Raw genomic sequence first — 12,733 nt, forward strand, 5'->3', positions numbered from 1 at the left:
AATTGGAACCATGTTAAATCATATCACTCCTGTTTAATTAATGAAAGCTGAAAATAATAAAGTAGAAAAATAGTGAAAGATGCCAAAGAAAATCCAAAAGTTGGGTTTGAGGAATTTAATATATTAGCAAAGCCTATAAAGAGATTTCTAAAAATGTTACTATAATTAATATAAAATATTATAATAAAAGGGTGATCAACGCTGGGTGGAGGAGCCCCTGTGAAATGTTGCCCCAGGGCCCTGGAGACTATAGAATCACCTCTGCAGATAATTACAGGTAAGATAATATCAGTGGGGAAACGGTGTGTCTTACATTTCTGTTTAAGTATAGATTGATCATACTGATCAGAAAAAATAAATGGTGTATGTGTGTGTTCGTCATGATACACAATGAATGAGATCATAACGCTGCTGATCACCATAAACTAAGCTGAGCGTCTCCTCTCAGCAAAGCAGTAAAACTCAGTCCAGTCGTCTGGAAAATGTGCTGCTGCTGTAAAATGTAAACTTCTTTTTACTTTGTCTGCACAAATGAGGAAAAGAAAATCTAGATACACAAAATATTATTTAATTCTCCACCACTATTTGCTTTCCAAATATTTTAGAGAGGCAGGGTTAATCTTGGTGAAACCAAACTATTTGGGGAAGTGGTAACCCTATGGTTACAGAAGTGGTTTTAGGTCAGGGGAACCAAGTCCCTGGTGTGCCAGCGGAGGTGAACCACTGCAAGGCCCTTAGCCTTCCTGGCTCGTTTGATGGTGCACTGACATTTATCATACACATTTCTGGAGCGGTCGCAGCAGCACAATGCTGAGAAGCTCCACTTCACTACTTTTTCTTCCGGGACACTGCATAACGTTGCTTTACACACCGACTCATCGTGTAGTGGGACATGCACAACAGCCCAAAAATAATCACTAATCCATCCTGGCCACCCTAGTGAAAATTTTCTGGCTCCACCACTGCACATCTAGATATATATTGGATCATGATCTGAGAAGCTGAGAAGCTGAATCCGAAGCTCCTGCAGGGTGCAGGATGAGAGCAATGTAAAGTATAAGTTGATGATGTTGTTCGGGAGGCTCAGAAACACACGAGTGTGTAGCCTTGCAGTTTGTCTACTTTAAAATGTGCAGCTAATTAGTATTTTGTTTGCTTGCAGTTTTTCTGTTTGTTTGTGTTTGATTATCCTGCACGTATAAAAAGGCCTTTCTGGCTGTGTGTGATCTGTGTTGGTATGATTATAGCAGCTGTAAATAGGTCAGAGTCTGAGTTTTCTCCTCTAATATGGAAGCCGGCCGCCAGCCGGAAGGATCAATAGCCGCTCTGCTGGAAGAAGAATCTTTTCTATTTGCATCTTGTCTTCATCTGTTTACCTCGTGTTTACCTGACGAGCACAGCCTTGGTTTGCTCTCCTTCCTCATCTCTGTTTGCTACTGTTGAATCGATCCATCTGCCTTTCATCGTTTCTTTTTCTGTCTTCATTGTTTTCAGTTAAGTCCACAAACAACAAGAAAGCTTAAAACAGAGAGTCGTCAAATATGGATAATTTAAAACGGTCCTGGTGACGTCTCTGAGTCTGCACGACGAGGATAGTTTCACTGCAGCAGAGATAAAGTCAGAATGGTAATAAAAAAGACATAAATGAAAAAATCCCCATTAAAGGGACACAAGTACGCCAGTGAGTCTTTCCAAGTAACAAGTACTGTTTTTTAGAGGACAGAGGTGCATTTATTTTAACATTTATTTCACCCTACAATTAAAAAAAAAAAAAAAAAAGTTGAATTAGGGTTTTATTGACTGATCTGTGATCTATTTTTTCTTTTACCATTTAAATCCAAATAATTCTCCCATTTGCGAAATTTAAAATTAAATTAACATAATCTTTTATTGTTTTTGTCTAATGAATTGTTAAAATTTTTGCCCTTTTTTGCCATATTTGCTTCTGTTTTACACTGATTGGCTGATCAGCAGTTTCTTGTGTTTCTGTTGCCTCTTCCTTACTTTCCAACCATGTTGTCTTTTGAAAATGAGCCACCGGATTCATATATTTATAATTCACGTAGCAGTTGAATTTTTCATTCATATTTGTTTTTCTTGGAAAGCAGATCAGCCGTCTGCGCGGTGCCGCCTCGGGCTCACTTCAAGTCATAAATCTGTCTGGATGAGTTTGTGTGCAGTGTGGGAGGCTTCTACATGTTCAACACAAAGACGAACTTCTTTTCCTCACCGCAGGAGCCAGAAAGGTTGGACTTCTCTCAACTGTTGTTGGACAAGGGTCCAACAACACCTGAAGCAAATGAATGGCTCATTACCAGCCTCTGCAGAGCTGAAGACATGCAGATGAGGGAATTCAGCTATTTGATCCAGGTGAGTTGGAGGAAGGATGCATCTGAATGTTGCAGGATTGTAGATCTTGAGGACCGGACTTGGGCACCCCTGCATCTCCTCATTCAGCTTTTTCTCCCAACTAACGGCATCGCAGCAGTGTTATTTTTGCTCAACACTTGGCTTTAATTTCTACAGAATCAATTTGACACTTGTGAAAAAATGTGATTATGAAGGCAAATTAAGGAGTAAAAACCATCACCTTCAAGCTGTGAATTCTTACAAAACTCCCACAGTCTTACTTTGCACTAATGAAATTAACTTCATACAACATGAGCTCATCCTTCAGGGTCCTTCTTCCCTGTTTCAGTCATCGAGTCGGCTGCCACTCGGTGATTGTAACTAAGATAAATAAAGCTCTTTATAAATATATCTTAACCACAATCACAACATATAGAAACTGTGGTTTATTTCTGCAGCAGAGACGAGTGATTGCATCGCCTGCAGCTGCCTTGATGTAATCGAACCCACCAAACTGCTTTAATGAGCCTGTCAAACACTATGTGTGTCGTTTAATTTTTCACAAGGTTGATGCAGACCGTGCATATAGACTCTACAACAGAAACCATAACCCTTTAAGTATTTATGAAGCTGATATTCAACTAAAGCTGAAATGCTACTCTCGCTGCAGTCAAATCAACTTCTGCTTGGAAGTTTTACTCCCACTAACCAGAGCGGAAAGAACACTGTACTAACAGAAAACTTAACATTGACTTTATTTTGATTTTGGCAACATGGAAGTCCTCAAGTTCAAAGTCGTCTGCTCTGGTTTCTGTTCCAAGGATGGACAAAAGCTCATCCATCCATCGTTGGTAAAATGGAAGAAAATGGCAAAAGATTTGGGAGTGAGACTCAGACATCTGCTTCACTCCAGATCCCACCTCCAGATCAGATGGTGTTGAAAGGCTAGAAGGGATGTATAGTCCCTCCAGTGAGTCCTGGATCTGCCCCGGGGTCTTTCCTCCCAGTAAAACATGGCCAGGAACTGTCCAAGGGGAGGCAACCAGGATGCATCCTAATCAGATGCCTGAACCACCTCAGCTGATTGCTTTCCATGCAGAGGAGCAGCATTTCTACCTGAAGATCCCTCCAGATACAAGAGCTCCTCACCTGCTCGCAGACTGAGACTCCCCACCTTCTGATGGAAGCTAATTTCAGCTGCTTGTATGATCTCATTCTTTCTTTCCACCTAAATCTCCGGTTCGCCTTTGGCTCTTTACCTTAATGGACCAGTTCAGCAGCATCATTACTGCAGTCAAAGCTCCAATCCATCCTGAGGATGCAGCCATCCTCTACACACAAGACTTGAAAACTGTCTGAGTCTTCAGAAATGGACACTGTGTTTTTTAGTGGCTTCGGTTTACCTCTGTTACAAGGCACCTACATGCCTAAAATAAGCTTCTCTCACTGATGGATATGCTCTGTTTTGGTTTTTTCTGGTTTTTCCACCACTCCAAGACAAATTCCTATGTGCAGTCTTACATCTCATTTAAGTCCCGTTCTGATTTCCGATTCCGATGGTTCTAAATTTGGATTTTTATTATGGCTTGACTTTGTTTTTATGTGTTTATCTTCTGTGCTGAGTGCATGCTAGTTGTAGACCATACCACCAGATGCCTCAAGACTCACAGCCCTGGTGTCAGTCATACAAGCAGGATTAAAACTACTTTTCTGTATGTTCATGAAAGTCTGGGAGAGCAGGTGTGCAGGAAAACACAGCTTTTCTGCCGATGTCTGCGTAGATCTTTGCATTCTTCACATATGTTAGCTCTAGCTAATTAGCAACAAACCAGATTTTATTCATTACCAGCAGATGTGCAGAACTGCAAGTACTTGGATCTGGATGGTTGCATGAATATGTGATGTGAAATTAGAAGGAAAAGGCCAGAAACGTTTCTTCACTCCAACAGATGTGAGAGACATGGTTGCAGTAGCTGTCCGAGTTCATGAATGGAAACGGTTTGTTTGTGGAAAACAGCTTTTATATATGTACAGTTAGGCTGTCAGATTAATTAAAGTTTTGGATGAAGCAGATACTGTAGGTGGGAAGGAAATAGAATACGTGCCCTTCTACACATTTTATACAAAAATAACATCTACTGTGCATTTACCTGATTTTGGCTGCACAGTTACTTTCATATTTTACGTTCTTCTCAGCAATCGCTGCTCGGTTTCACTCCAGCGCGATGCGAGGTGTTGGTGTAAACACCCTGCATCGTCATAGGAAAACCTTTATCTCTCACTTCAGCCTCTGAAATAAGAATCTGCTTTTCTAAATCTGTCATCAGGATTCTCTGCCGGGAGAGATGGGATGCTCCTTTCAGGTGAAGAGGGAGGGAAGTATCATGGAGTCTTTCAATCAGATCTTATTCAGTTCACATTTATTTACGCACCAGTTTACAACAAAGTCATCTCACAACACTTTTATATACAGTCCAGTGTAGTCACTGTAGTCCAGTTAAGACATAAAAAGATTTTATGAATTTCTACAGGATATCGTAGAAAATAAATTACAATAAAAAAAAAATAAAATAAAATAAAATTTTCATTTTATAACATAATAGAAGAAAATAAAGAGAAAAAGTAAAAAAAAAAAAAAATGCCATAATTGAAATAAAATATTCAGTATAAATATAATTTTCCTTTAAATCATTTAGGCTCCAAAAGAGGAGGAAGAAGTAAAACCGTTAAGGCCTACCATGTATTAATTAATTTATTTAAAAACTATCATAAATTAATCTTTAATGTATCACAAAAAATTACGCGAATATAAATTAGATAAAAGTTAGTAAGATAATAAAATAATACTGACTACTACCAGTAGTAGTAGTAATACTACTACTACTACTACTACTAATAATAATAATAATAATAATAATAATAGTGATGATAATAATAACAAACTATGTTTAAATGGATGGAGGCCTGGTGGGTCAGGCTGGTTGTGGTGATCCTCCAGGAGGAGCTGAAGGAGGTCCACCAGGAGGTCTGGGCTTCTCTGCTCCTGCAGCTCCTACCATCACCCTGAAGTGGAGCTCATCATCTGGAGAACAAACGGATGGTTGGCTGGTCTGGAAGCTTCTTGTTGGCAGCACATAATTATATAATTGTAAATAGTTTTGTCTCTATCAGCGTCCACCAGATAGAATCATCAAAATGTTGAAAGAGAGGGAAAACAGGAGCTCCTCCATGCTCCCTCCCACTTCTTCACTTTTCATACAGAAGCTCAAACTGAAGTCGTGGTTGGAGCTCACTGAGCATGTGCACTGGACCAGTTTCTCCATCACAAAAACAAATAAAAACAGGACATTAAGCATTTTAATGCAAAAAGTGAAGATTTTCTACATTATTTATTGTATAAAATGTTTTATTTACTTTAAAATTTTACCTTAAAATCTACTGAAGTGTCATGTAAAAATAAATAAGGTTTGTAGCTCATGGATGATGTGCCCGCTGACTTTTTCTCTGCAGCATTTGTCACCTTTCTTGGCCTAGGTTTCTTTCTTTTTCTTTTTTTTTTTAGATAAATCTGATACAGTCTCATTTCAGCCTTTTCCGTCTCACTCAATTAATCAGCAGCGTCACTAAACAGCCTTCCTGCCATCAGTGGACTGAAATTGCTTCCAAGACGAACAACTAAAGGGAGCACTTTGAAATGACTTTTAAAATTAACTACCAAAGTCAGCGGCTCCAAATTGGCTGTAGAATTATCAATTAACAGCAACGAACCTAAATAGTTTTGGAAATGAAGACTGTAAAAGAATGGCTGCACATTATAATGAAGAATAAAACTGTATATTAACTTTGAGAAGAAACAGACTGAACTCATTAAAAAAATGAAACGACAAGAAAAAAAAACATTCATTTAAAAGTATTCAGACTTTTTCAGGCAGCAAATGATGTGACTTTAATCAGTTGTTTTGAACTCAAATATATAAATAACAAAAATAAATACACACACAAACACATATATTTAAGAGTAAAGGGGTTATGGTAGATGGAAGCTACCAGTAATAAAAGCTGTCAGTACCGTAATGAACCTGTTTAATGATGGTAAAAATCAGATGGGATTAATCAGATAATTCTAATAATCATATCAGTTGCATCCACATTCACTTCTGAAATGCATTATATTTAAAATCCTGGTACACATTTTCCAGTCCATTATCACATCATGTGATGTCACTTCCTGTTACTATTAAAACATCAGTTAACATGGCGGTGTTCACGGTCTGAGCATTAGCTGCTAATGTGGAAGCTACAGTGGCCGATAAGTGCAAAACAATATTACATCGAGTGAAACACTTTTACAAGTTTACCAAAACACAATTGCAAAGACAGGTGTTACACCAAAATCTGTGACCCATCAGAATCTGTAACCACAGGGGGCGATAGTGGACGTTTCTCTGCATGTACATTTTAGAAGATGAGCAAAGTCTTGAACTTTCTCCTCTTTCTTCTTTCTCTCTCTCTTCTTTTTGCTGTCTTCTTTCTTTTTCTGTCTCCTCCCATCAGATCCAGCAAGATTACATAGATTCCATGATTCAAAGTAAAAAAATAAATAAATGAATCAAATTATCAAGAGGAGCTTTATACCCATAAGCCTACCCTTGGCAGAGCAAATACAGCAACCAGATTATCATTTTGCTTCCTAAGATGCTGGACAGGAAAGATTCTGACGGGTCACAGATTTTGGTGAAACACCTATCTTTGTGATTGTGTTTTGATAAACATGTAAAAGTGTTTCACTGGATGAAAATGTTAAAGCATTTCGCTCTATGTAATATTGTTTTGCTCTTCCCGGCCACTGAATCACCTGTTAAATATTGTGCATGTTTGACTTAGTTTATGATCCGACTTCCTGCTGCTGCACACCATCCTGATTTTCTTTTGTGTTCTGCTCGTGTTGTGAGGGCAGCACCTCCAACTTTTTAACCAAAGATGCTGAGAACAACATCAAGGATGTGGATTTAGTCATTTCTTTCAGTAGTCTTCAGGAATAGTTCTCCAGGATGCTGGAAGGACTCTACTGTCATGGTACCGTTGAGGCATAAATATTCTGTATAAGTTAGTTCGCCTTGATAGAGTATTTTATAAAGTGGAGACATCCTACCTGCTTAAATATATTTAAGTTTAATTTTCTAACACCCACGACAACATTTCTGAAGACAGTACCTTTAGAGCAGAGTTCACTAAGCAGACCGCGGTCCAGATCCGGAGAGAAAGGTTGCATGGAGACCTGTAAATGAGAGGATACTGAACGTTGTGAGCACATAATCACCAGACCACCTTCAGCCTGAGCAGACGTGTAATCCGCCAGAATAACCAGAAACCATTTAGTGAGACTGTGCAGGTTTTAGAATCTGTTCTTCCTTCAGTTGTTTCTCAGCTAAACGGGAAGCGTTCTGCTCCTGAAGCCTGAGGACCCACTCTGCAAGGCGCTGCAGGAAAAGTGCGGAGGGGGGGGGGGGGGGGGCAAAAGAAAAAAACATGAAAAAGACACGCACACACATTCAAGCCATTTCCCAGCAAAATGACCTTAAATCATGTTTTTAATGAACCATGAAATGTGCCCCCTTAATGGCTGTGAATGAATATATTGCAGTTTTACATTTAGTGTTATTGTTACGGCTCTCTGCATCACCACTGGGCTTCCAGCTGCAGGCCTTGGTTTGCTCATCATTTCAGGTAAAAGCCCTGCAGAAGTTTGGGGGGGGGGGGGGGGGGTGTACTTTAATCTGTTTCTGTAAAATTACAGTTTTACCTGACAAATGAATCTCTTCATTAATCACAGGTTTGTGTCATTTTTAATTGTTGTTTTCAGTTCTTGCTTGTGGATGTTTCCATCCTCAGCTCTGAAGTCCGATGAATGCAGAGAAAATCAACATCACGGTGCATGTGTGATGTATGACCTGAGAGAGAGACATGAATAAAACAAACAAATGTAGGAATACAAATACAAAGTAAACAAGATCCAGGAGAAGATCAATCCAATTTATTTATGTCCCCTCAATCAATACTACTTTAAATATGTCAGGAAAATAAATAAATGCAGTAAATCCTAAAATCAAAAACTTCTAAATAGATATATAGAACAGATATAATGAAGTCGTTTTATAATAAATGACTAGACTAAGAAAGAAACTTATTTATTTCAGAGGATTATTTATTTATTGTAACTATTAGTGTGTCTTCTCTTTTAAATGGTTTTATGCTGATACTTTTTTTTTTTCTAAAGCTAAATAGTTCAGAAGAAGGATGGGGAATTTGTATTTGCGCTGATCTGAGACCTCTAAAAATGTAATACTTCTGGAATCATGACTTTGGACTTATTGGTATTTTTCTGAGTATTAACTGTTCCCCATTAAAAAAACACAAGTTCCTTATTTTTTCCTGTTTTTCTATCCAATAATGTTTTGCAATGATTACTATTTTTATCACGATTAATCGCATTGTTATGCACAAAATGTCCTTTTCCTGTAAAAGAAGGCCTGCTGCTAAATGAAGAAAATGCAGTAAGTTTTGATTTACAAACACTAAATCAGGGGTGTTCAACCTGCGGCTCCTGAGCAGCAAGCGGGCCTCTGGACCTTCCACAATGGCTCTTAATACATGGCTAAACATGCTAAAGAACTAACCAATGTTTTTAAGTATAGAGCCAATAACAAATGCAGGCTTTTAGCATTTTTTCAGTTTTTTTCATGGAATAATTGCATTGAATTTCCACAACATAATGACCCTAAATGTGCCAGTAATAATTTTTATCTATTGTTCTTGTCATTAGGATAGAAACTATGGGCTTTTTTTCCCCACCATTTTTCACAAATATCAACATCCTATAGAAGAAGTCTGCCCATCCTCTTTTTGCAAAAGTTTTGTTTTTCTTTATTTTAAAACCTAAAAATAGAAATAAAAATATTTCTTCAGAAATAACACATTTCCTATTGTAGATTTTTATCATAAATTTTAAGTTGTCTTTTTTCAAAAGGTCTTATAACATTTGCGTCTCTGAAGGGGTTTTGTGTATCTGGTCTTTGGATTGTTAAATATCTCTTAATATATAAAATCAAATATTTATGAGAAAGAAGGATGAAATGTTCAGGATTTACTAACTAAAAGGTAAAAAGTCAGCAGGATGAGTTTAAAGCTGTGAAGCTGCTTCCTTCTAAACACAGAAGGAACAATATGTGATGAATATCAGCATCAGGTGAACAGACAGAAAGCAGGATTAGAATCTCACAGCTTCTAGATGGTGAGGAGAGAGAAATATTCACAATATGCACAATAACTTCCATCCATGCACCTTCACTGCTTCATTATCCACATTTCTGGCTACAGTTTCTCTAACCTTTCATTCTTAGCTTGACTGTTTAGCTGCAGCTCTGCACCTGCAGCCTCCGCTACTGGGAGTTAAGGGGTTAACATCTTGTTTCCAGGTGTAAGGTCAGGTCTGTAGATGTAACTATAAACATGTGTGGTATCCACAGAAAGTCCAGAATCTCTGCTACCAGCACAGCAAAGCCATTTCTAAGACCACCAAACACAGTTAAGACAACAAACTATTAAAATACCAGGTACACAAAGTCTGAAGATATGTATGAATATGGACAAACGGCTCCTCTACTGAGAGCTGACGTCTCACAGATTCCACAGCTGGAAGTTTCATCTCGCTATGATCAAAATTCCTTGAGCCAGAGGCAGAAGAAGACCCGATTTATGCTTTACGTTTGTAAAACATAGCCATAAAATGTCTTTCCTTTGCTGTCTTGCTTCAAAACTTCTATCCACCAGGATAAAACTAAATGTAGTTTAAAGAAATATATATTTCTCATTGTCTTTTGGGAGCAGTTTCCCATCCAGAAATCATGATGTTCTGCCCATCTGCACGGGTTTAGACGGACAAAGTGAAACGTCCGTGCTTTTTCATCTTTAGTTCCAGACAGAAAACGTCTCTTCGTTTTAATAAACCCGCTCTCTCCTGATTCCATCAGACGCACCGCTGCAGCAGGACCAGACATGGAGGAAGAGGCCTGGGCTGCAGCCTCTTAATGTGGCCAGCGAGCAGGAAGTTTGAAGAGAAAAATCGTAACTGCGTTAATCAATTAATGCGATAACGTGTTAACGCACCAAGCCCTACTATTTATTTTTTATTACTCGAAGACTTTTTGTTTTCAGGTTCGATAGACCTACTTTATCACTAAATAATAAACGTATTTTTTCACCTCTGCTGTAGTTATGTTTCTCCCATTTACCCAGTTCATAAATCATGTACACATGCACAATGAAAGATGATTTCCTCTTCATACGGATGTGCCCACAGATTCGAAATTAACTGGAACAATGTTCACTTGGGTTTCCATGAGCATATGTACATAATGTAAGTCGTGGTCTCATCAGCGGCTGAGTTATTATCCTGAAAATGTTCTAACGTCCGTGTTTTGAACTGCAAGCAGTGATGGCACACAGAGCATGCAGGAGAGTAACCATCTGGTGTGTGTGTTTGCCCTTTATTTCCATGTGATTGGGTCATCTGCCATTGTTTGAGCTGAATGCAGAGTCAAAGAAATGGATTAATAATGCCGAGAATGAGTGGCACAAAGGAATCTGATGTTTTTATGTTCGGTGCTGCAATGCAGGAGGAATCGTTGATTTGTAAACAGAAACACCATCAAGGGTGTGACGCACAGCTTTGAAGGAGAAAGGAAGGAAAAGAAGTGATACAAGGGTTGTGTCAGAGGGTCAGCTCAGCTGGAAATAACAAGGAATAATAATTATTCCTTCATTCTCTGTACCACTTGGTCCATTACAGGTCGCGGGTAAGCTGGAGCCTGTCCCAGCATTAACAGGTGAGAGGCAGGGTACACCTGGACAGGTCACCAGTCCATCGCAGGGCCAACACATAGAGGACAAACAACCAACACTCGCACACACTCCTAGGAACAATTTAGAGTAATCAGTTAACCTAACATGCATGTCTTTGGATGGTGGGAGGAAGCCGGAGAACCCGGAGAAAACCCAGGCATACACGGGGAGAACATGCAAACTCCACACAGAAAGGCCACCACCCTCAAGGTTCGAACCTCCCCCCAGCCGAGATTCGAACCAGCGACCTTCTTGCTGTGAGGCTGCAGTGCTTTGTTTTAACATTTTTTGATAATGTCAGTTTTATACGTCTTTGAGAGGTTGTTAATTTCTGGATTTGCTGAAGGCATATCTATTAATTTCACTGAAATATTTATTTATGTAATACTGGTGAAAGGGCCTTCCATGATGCACAACCAAACAACAAATTAAGCAACCTGCAATGAATTTTACCATCTTACAGTAAATTGTATATCGTCTTTCTCTGTATCTAGTTTTTTATGTTTCTGTCTCTTAGGGCTGCTCTGCGTCTTTAAATTAATTAAGTGAACCCATAAAAAGACCCTTTTATTGAGACTTTTACTGGTTTTATCTTCTACTCTAATGTATGAGATTTCTGTTTGTTGCTTTCATTTGTGACTATTGTAAAGCACTTTTAACCTGTGCAAAGAGCTAAATAAATAAACTTTACTTCCATCAGAAAACAGGCAGCAGTGTGGTGGATATTCAGTCTGGATTTATTTGTGAAATGCTTCGTTCAGCTCTGACTGAACTCAGGCTGTAAAGAGATGACGTTTGACCGGTTTCAGAAACCAAAAATTGATATTTTCTTACACCTGCATTCTATCTAATGGCCAGCAGGGGGCCACTTGTGTGGATAAATGAAGGGATGAAGATTGTTGGATGAAGGATGAGAATGATGCCAAGGGTGGTGGATTAGATGGATTGCGGAAACTAGTGAGAGCGAATGAGTATTGGACGACATCCTCGTCAAACTGTAAATATTGTAAATATCATTGTAAATATCACCAGCGCTGGATCACCTCACCACTTCCTAAGGAGCGCTCACCACAATAAAGCTCCCAGAAAACGCAAGCCTTCGACCACAGTTTTTCTTTCATCTGGTGAGAGAACCTCGGCCCACTGCACTGTGTCTGTGAAAGCCGGCACAGGGTGGAACCCGGAACCCAGTTCCATCACATAGTATCAGTCAATCAATCTACATGAAAGTGAGTAGTGTTTATATGAATAATGTGTTCTAATAAACACATGAGTTCATGAGTTGGTTATTTTTGTTCAGTAGGCTGGTGGCAATTAATAAAACAAAATCAACTTTTTTTTTTTTTTTTTTTTTTTTGAGGTGGGGGGGTTCAGATTTAGTTGTTCTGAATTAAAAGGAAAAAACGAAGAAATAAAAAAAAAGAGGAATAATCTCTATGATCTCTTGGCATCATGTTTCCAGCTAAGACGAGTGTCTGCAGAC

The 12,733-nt window shown here is 38.8% G+C and overlaps 1 long non-coding RNA gene across 1 annotated transcript in view; it reads left to right on the forward strand.

Moving 5' to 3' along the window:
- The window catches only part of LOC121646076, a 314,450-nt gene that overhangs the window by 164,256 nt on the left and 137,461 nt on the right, over window positions 1–12,733 (forward strand). The window lies entirely within an intron of this gene.

This window comes from Melanotaenia boesemani, chromosome 9 (assembly GCF_017639745.1).
Source record: "Melanotaenia boesemani isolate fMelBoe1 chromosome 9, fMelBoe1.pri, whole genome shotgun sequence".
NCBI classification, from domain to species: Eukaryota; Metazoa; Chordata; class Actinopteri; order Atheriniformes; family Melanotaeniidae; genus Melanotaenia; species Melanotaenia boesemani.